This window comes from Sinocyclocheilus grahami, unplaced genomic scaffold, assembly GCF_001515645.1.
Source record: "Sinocyclocheilus grahami isolate Dianchi unplaced genomic scaffold, SAMN03320097.WGS_v1.1 scaffold283.1, whole genome shotgun sequence".
In the NCBI taxonomy this organism is placed as follows: Eukaryota; Metazoa; Chordata; class Actinopteri; order Cypriniformes; family Cyprinidae; genus Sinocyclocheilus; species Sinocyclocheilus grahami.
In genome coordinates, this window is record NW_015505462.1 from 1,670,123 (window position 1) to 1,676,701 (window position 6,579).

Genomic DNA, 6,579 nt, shown 5'->3' on the forward strand with positions numbered 1-6,579 from the left:
CAGCCCCCATGAAGCATCATGCACCTCTGGCCTATGAATAGTGCCAAAAGCCTCATCTGGGTCAGACTCACTCTGTAGAGACTAAATAATTGAATCCTTATTTTCTCTTCCACTTCTCTCGTTTTCCTCTTATTCTCGATCTTTCTCTCTTGCTTCCATCAGATCAGCCCTCCCCATCATCTTGTTCTCTTTGTCAAACGGTAATAACTAAAATGAGTCATGTAATGGAAGAAAAAAAAACTGAAATGTAACATGTCGTTCAAATAGGAAGCTAAGTTTGGAGCTGTTACATAAGCCGTCACTGCTTGGTGTAGACAAATGAGAGAGGGGAGGTAAAGAGAAAGATGGTGAGACATGAGAGGAGGACAAGGAAGAGCAAACGAAGCTGCTGAATGGTGATGGCTGCAGTGTATAAACTCTCAAAGCATACCAACTACATACTTCAGTAGTGTGGTCTGAGATATTATAAGGGGAGTAATGCTAAAAGCCACTTGTAGGAGATGGACCTGTTGTATATGAATGGGAGAAATAGTAACTGTAAATGTGATGAGTGGCGCTAAAAGGTTAATGCTCTATCGAGTTTGAAAATAACTTAGCACCTTCGCTAAACCCAACCCTAAACCTAAACCCTAAAGGCAAATGTGATATTGTCACAAACACCAGCTGGAGTGCCCTTGATGGACACCAGAGGGCACTCCATCCCAGACTACTGCCACTCTATCAAGGACTTCATTCCCCATAATCCTCTGCCTGGTCTCAGCAGCACTCATTGTTTGCACCTGTGTCTCATTAGCCTTGTTAGCTCACCCTATATAAGCCCAGTTCTCTCTGTCAGTCATTGCTAAGTCTTGTGTGTGTCACAACTGCATTTCCTAGCCTTTTATCCAGGTTCGCCCATGTCTTGGTTCCTGGTTTTTGATTCCCTTATCGTGGACTTCTCTGTTTGCCTCAGCCCCGAACTCTGTCTTTGTTTGGATTATTTATTGTGTGTGACCTTTGCCTGTTTTTGGATTACATTTGTGGATTACCCCTTCAGTAAATACTGTTGTACAAAAGGCTCGGCTGTCTCTAAGTCACGGATTATTCTGACCAATCAGAATGTTCAGCGCGGCTGCAATGTCACCACGGAAGGCGGAGCTGAATCACAGGCTAAAGAGAGACACAGCAAATGTGAGAAGATAGAGTTTGGCAGCGGTATTCTAGTTCATTCAGAGTTACTTTAAAGACCACATTGACTTCGAGTTTATACTGGGTTACAGTGTGCGTACATGTGAAGTAAGTGATCAGCTGTTGTTCTTGTACCGATTGAGGAGTGGCCGGTTGGCATGGCGCTGCCTGTATTGCCTGCTCGATTCAGTGCATTCGCGAGGATTTCGGTGATCTTCCTCGTTGTGAGATACTTATATGCTGTACATTGTGTTATTATTGAATATTAACCTTATCATTGTGTGTGCGCGTTATGCGACGGTTCTTGTTTGCATGTAGCAATCATCCAATTAGTCCATATCCAGGCATGTTACCCTGCCCTCGTACTGCATTCATGTGCGGATAGCGCCACTTGTGGACATTTAGAGCATAAGCGCCCATGTTAAATAGTGTAATATAGCATGGTTATATTTATATTGGGTGCTGTTTAGTGTTTTAATGTTTATTGTGGAACATTTGTATATTTATATAATTAAGTTTATTTCTCTTGTTTAATCCATTTCAGAAAACCACATCCATGTATACCCACAAAGCTTTCAGTAAATCAGACATCAACCAACTCGATTGAGTGCTTCTCTTCAATTAAGAAACCATCTCACTCAGTCCTGACAGACTGCCTACTGTGTTTCACACCCCCATACTACAACCAACGAACCCTTCACTTCAGGTAGGGGTAGGGTTAGGTCAAATAATGTCATATTTGCATTAAAAGTGACATAACTGAGCGAATGACACTCAATGACAGTTGTCATAAACATGCATAAAACCTCCTTCATATTCATGACATGTGTCATGTCATGATTATGAAGGCGTCATGTCAGTCTTATGCACACCCCTTCAAGTAAAGTGTTACCAAATATTCTGACACAATCCTAATTAGGATGTGGAAATGATTTGGGGAGTGTTATTTGTTAGTTGGGAAATCCTAGTCTCTCACACATGCACATTTCAGCTCTCTCTTTTTGCAGACTGGAGAGAGTTCACGGCCACCATAGGTCTGTAAATTCTAGATTTTGCCAGGGAAGGGGGGAGAATTGTAGAGCGGTAATCCAGTTTTTGCGACAGAGAATGAAAACGATCGTTCAGCTTCAGTCCTGGTAATCCCTTGAAATAACAAGCTTATGTACCAGAGCTTCCATAATTTTATCTAGAATCTTTCATACAGTGGCATTAGAATGACATCAAAGCTGGATCAGTAATTCACGGATCCAGCAAATCAATAGACAGATGATTCGTATTCATTCTTAATACACGGCAGAGTGCAGCATGGGCTAAAGCTGGTGTTTGTGGCTCAGGTAGGGTTTTCCTGAGATAAATGGTCTTGTCTGATGTTCATATCACTTTGCTTTGAGCTTTATATGTAAAATAGATAATGTTCAAAAGTTAGGGTCAGTCAATTTGATAAAAAAAAAAGAATGAACTTTTTATTCGCAGTGATATATTAAATTGATCAAAAGTGACAGGAAAGACATTTACAGTGTTAAAAAAGATTTTGATTGACATGTGTCATGTCATGATTATGAAGGCGTCATGTCAGTCTTATGCACACCCCTTCAAGTAAAGTGTTACCAAATATTCTGACACAATCCTAATTAGGATGTGGAAATGATTTGGGGAGTGTTATTTGTTAGTTGGGAAATCCTAGTCTCTCACACATGCACATTTCAGCTCTCTCTTTTTGCAGACTGGAGAGAGTTCACGGCCACCATAGGTCTGTAAATTCTAGATTTTGCCAGGGAAGGGGGGAGAATTGTAGAGCGGTAATCCAGTTTTTGCGACAGAGAATGAAAACGATCGTTCAGCTTCAGTCCTGGTAATCCCTTGAAATAACAAGCTTATGTACCAGAGCTTCCATAATTTTATCTAGAATCTTTCATACAGTGGCATTAGAATGACATCAAAGCTGGATCAGTAATTCACGGATCCAGCAAATCAATAGACAGATGATTCGTATTCATTCTTAATACACGGCAGAGTGCAGCATGGGCTAAAGCTGGTGTTTGTGGCTCAGGTAGGGTTTTCCTGAGATAAATGGTCTTGTCTGATGTTCATATCACTTTGCTTTGAGCTTTATATGTAAAATAGATAATGTTCAAAAGTTAGGGTCAGTCAATTTGATAAAAAAAAAGAAATGAACTTTTATTCAGCAGTGATATATTAAATTGATCAAAAGTGACAGGAAAGACATTTACAGTGTTAAAAAGATTTTGATTCCAAATTAATGCTGTTCTTTAAACTTTATATTCTTCAAATAATCCTGTGATTTTGTAGAAAATCAGTTTCTACAAAAATATTAAGCAGCACAAATGTTTTTGATATTCATAATAAGAAATGTTTCTTAAGCACCAAATCAGCATATTAGACTGATTTCTGAAAGATCATGTGACACTGAAGACTGGCAGCTTTGCCATCACAGGAATACATTACAGAAATAAATTACATTTTAAAATGTATTTAAATAGAAAACAGTTATTTTAAATTGTAATATTTCCCAATATTAATATTTTTCTGTATTTTTGATCAAATAAATGCAGCCTAGGTGAGCATTTTTTAAAATAAAGTGCTGCCAATTTGTATAGTTAAACTCTGTTCAGTTTATTTTACATCACTGTGAAGGCATTTTACAGTCTGTTTTTGCATCAGGGATTTAATGACTGACTCCCTGAATGAACTGTTGACGGTGTTCTGAAATAGTGTCAGGGAAAATAAACTCATTTGGGGTTACAAGAATTGTAATTATGTCTGCTGAAGCTCTGCAGTAATCCCTCTATTAATAAAGTTTTAATTATACTTAACAGCTGAATTGAGTATACATTGTTCCTTCTAGGATGTTTTGTTTACTGAATCGCAAGATTCGTCTCCAGAGCCTTCATTTAACAAAATAATTTCCTAAATAAAGGTGTACTCAGTAATGTTTTTATCATTAAAAAAGTTTTATACATAAAGAAAAAAAGCACTTTTGAGAAATCTTAGAATAATGTTTGCTTAATGCTTAGTTTAATTCTGTGAGTGGCCCCCGGTTATTATCTCAGAAATAAAAAATGGTTATTGCAGATTTTTAAAGATGTTTAAAAATATCTTGGCAGTCTTATATGAAAGATGGTAAAAATCCAACCTGGTCTCATAAAAATACGTACCTCTGGGTACTTTTCTGCAACACCATTTCTACATACCTTACTGCACGTTTCGCCGCAGTTTCAAAGAGAAATGTCCACTGAGTGGCGCTAAAACACGGGTTCAATACGTGAACCCTGGCACGTTTTTATTACGTTGATATAGGTACGTATTGCTGTGTTTTTATTATGTTGCTTCAAGTACGTATTGCGGCGGTTCAGAATTCAAATATCCGGTGACTGTCACTAAAAGTTAATGCTCTATCGTGTTGGAAATATGCCCTACACCAAACCAAACCCTAAATCTATAGTGTTAACAAATACAAAACTGATATAAAAACGCATTTGTTGATGCAACTGTGCCATTTAAACTTCCTTATATGCAGATTTGGACTGTTTTGTCGAACCGTAGTTACTCAGGATTCTAACTGGAGCTCCTCACCTCTCAAGTACGTCTCCGTACTCCGTGACCAAACAAACCTACCGTCTATGAAAACCCATAGATATGAAGCTGGATATGTGATGCTAACATTCAAAAGCATCAGTTTTCAAATCTCCCAGCATATTAAAATAGTTTTGAAGTCATAACATAATATTCTTCAAGTAACTGTGCGAAAATTACACTTTATTAATCAAAACTGTAAATTTGTGTGAAAAGTATTAAAAGGTGTCGGAGTTTTACTGCCTCTAGTGTTCATTTCTTTTGGAAACTGCAGTGATATGTACGCGTCTTGCGAAAATTGCCACCAGGTACGTTTTTGCCATGAGACCAGGTAGCAACAATCATAGTAGATATTAGCTTCAGTTTCTTGTTCACACTGGAAATGGTCAAGTTAAGCGTAGTACATTGTATGATACATTATTCCTTGTATATACATAAAAAATATAAATATAAATATATATATTTATTAATACATTTATTTTGAAGTTTATAAAACTGTGTGGTATTAGGCAGAGAAAACACACTGGCTGAAAAGGATCTAAACAAAAGATCCTGTGTGAAATTGGAAACAAATAAAAAGAAAACTTCACAAGTTGCTTCCACAAAACATTCATTTGTGTTGCTCATTTGGTTGAGTGACCTTCTTGTGCGTCACTGGATTTGTGCAGTGGTGATAAACAACGAGCTCTCCTATAGGAAAAGATTACAATAGCTTAGTCAAGACAGGAAAATAATACAAAAGCCAAACAGGCAAACAGCAGTCAGAGTGCTACAGTATAGGAGAAAGACAGAGGAGGAGAGGGGGTGAAGGAAGAGGGCGGTTAAAGAAGTGCTCTGCAGCATGGATGCTCTGAGGTAATTAGGCTCGTCGGAGTCAGACCCAGTCTGGCTCAAGGACACAGCCTAGAAGCACAGACATAATTTCCTCCTGCATGCTGCCACTAAAATTTCTGCTCACTGAGGAGAGGACAGTGAGAAAGACACGTGTTCATTTTAGGGGCTGTTTGATGGCATGTGTCTGGCTTTGCAACAGGGTCAGAAATAAAGGGAGGCTTAGGCCAAAAAAAAAAGCAATGAAAATGACAAAAGCTGTAATTGCAGAAATGACTATGTGGTGAACAGAACACACCAAAAAAGTAAGTATATGTAATTTTCTCTGGAATCGTTTTTTGTTATACATTTGTTAAATTCATTATATCTGAACTTTGTCCTGATATATTTATTTGATTAAAAAAAACACACTAAAAAGAGAATATTGTGAAATTGTTTTACCATTTATAATAACTGTTAATAATTTATTTCTGTGATGGTAAAGCTGAATTTTCAGCAGCCGTTACTCAAGTGTCACATGATCCTTCAGAAATAATTTTAATATTCTAATTTGGTGTTTTTTTTTCAAAAAAATCTTATCAACCCAAAATTTTTGCATGGTAGTGTATGTACAGGATCCATCCACATGTTATTGTAAACTCAAGAAATATCCATGAGCAAAATGGAGAAAGAAACGGCTTAAAATTATTCATTTTAGTTTGTGTCATACTAACCTGAGATTGTCTTTGAATAGACCCCCTGCTCATCCTTCCTCAGATAAAAGACAGACAACTTACTAAAATTTTTTTTTTTTTGTGGAGACAGGGTTATCTCATGCAAGCTCTTGGAAAAATTCTGTGGTCATCTTGTCGACGAGGATGAAACTGCTGTCCAGGGGAAGTTCATACTCAAGGTGGCACAAGATATATATATATATATATATATATATATATATACAGTGGGACAAAAAAGTATTTAGTCAGCCACCAATTGTGCAAGTTCTCCCAC

At 37.4% G+C, this 6,579-nt stretch overlaps 1 protein-coding gene and 1 long non-coding RNA gene across 2 annotated transcripts in view; one reads left to right on the plus strand and one right to left on the minus strand.

The window, feature by feature from the left end:
* LOC107600438 (heparan-sulfate 6-O-sulfotransferase 3-like) overlaps nt 1–6,579 on the plus strand; it is a 72,869-nt gene that overhangs the window by 39,057 nt on the left and 27,233 nt on the right. The window lies entirely within an intron of this gene.
* Nucleotides 1,721–6,579, minus strand: part of LOC107600439 (uncharacterized) — a 13,996-nt gene continuing 9,137 nt past the window's right edge. The window contains exon 3 of the long non-coding RNA XR_001610810.1: nt 1,721–1,800. This is a non-coding gene — a long non-coding RNA (uncharacterized lncRNA). The remainder of the gene's footprint in view (nt 1,801–6,579) is intronic.